Below are 776 nucleotides of genomic sequence, written 5' to 3' on the forward strand. Positions count from 1 at the left end.
TTCCCTCTTCTGAACACTTTATGTATATAAAGTCATACAATAAAAAAACTTTTATGACTGTCTTCTTATATTTTAATAGCATAATTATTTGAAATTTATCCTTCTGTTATTACAATAGAATATTGGTAGTCACAATTTAAGGTAGGGTATCTAATTCTTAAACTGTATGTCTCAGGCTTAACCAAATTCATAAAAATATTTTGAAGATAGTTGCATCAACTCTGTGATTACTTCTTTGCCCATTCTTGTGTTTCTTTTCTTTCCTGAATAACTTTTCTGATATACATTTCAAGATAGAATTTATCCTTCTCATATTTTGTCCACTTCTCTTTAGGCAAGATCTGATGCTTCATGCTCAGGTCCAGTGCTCTCTTAATGTGAAATAACCTATCATTATAAAGGAAACCTTTTTATGGCTTCTTTTACATCTTCATCTTTATATATTGTATCATCTCACATTAAGCCCAGCGTATTCAATCCTGCAGCCCTGTAATACTACTTTCGAATATCGTCCACCCCCTGGCCTGATGCTACAACTGCAGGTCGGCCCGCCATTTTGACCTATCCCTGTTTTATGATATACTACTGCTTCATTCTTTTCTACAGTTGAATAATACTGTATTCTTCTGTATGGATGTACCACACTTTTCTTACTCACTTCTCAGTTAATAGATACTTGGGTTATTTTCACTTCTTGACTATTAAGAATAATGCTGCTACAAATATTAATATACAACTCTTTGGGTGGCTACACTTCATTTCTCTTGAGTATATAC

The 776-nt window shown here is 33.0% G+C and overlaps 1 pseudogene; it reads right to left on the reverse strand.

The window, feature by feature from the left end:
• Positions 1-227: 227 nt before the first annotated feature.
• LOC100724249 (cytochrome b-c1 complex subunit 7-like) lies at positions 228-555 on the reverse strand (annotated as a pseudogene).
• Positions 556-776: the final 221 nt, after the last annotated feature.

Source organism: Cavia porcellus, unplaced genomic scaffold (assembly GCF_034190915.1).
Source record: "Cavia porcellus strain 051 isolate PalLab524CR breed Dunkin Hartley unplaced genomic scaffold, mCavPor4.1 scaffold_1, whole genome shotgun sequence".
Classification (NCBI taxonomy): domain Eukaryota; kingdom Metazoa; phylum Chordata; class Mammalia; order Rodentia; family Caviidae; genus Cavia; species Cavia porcellus.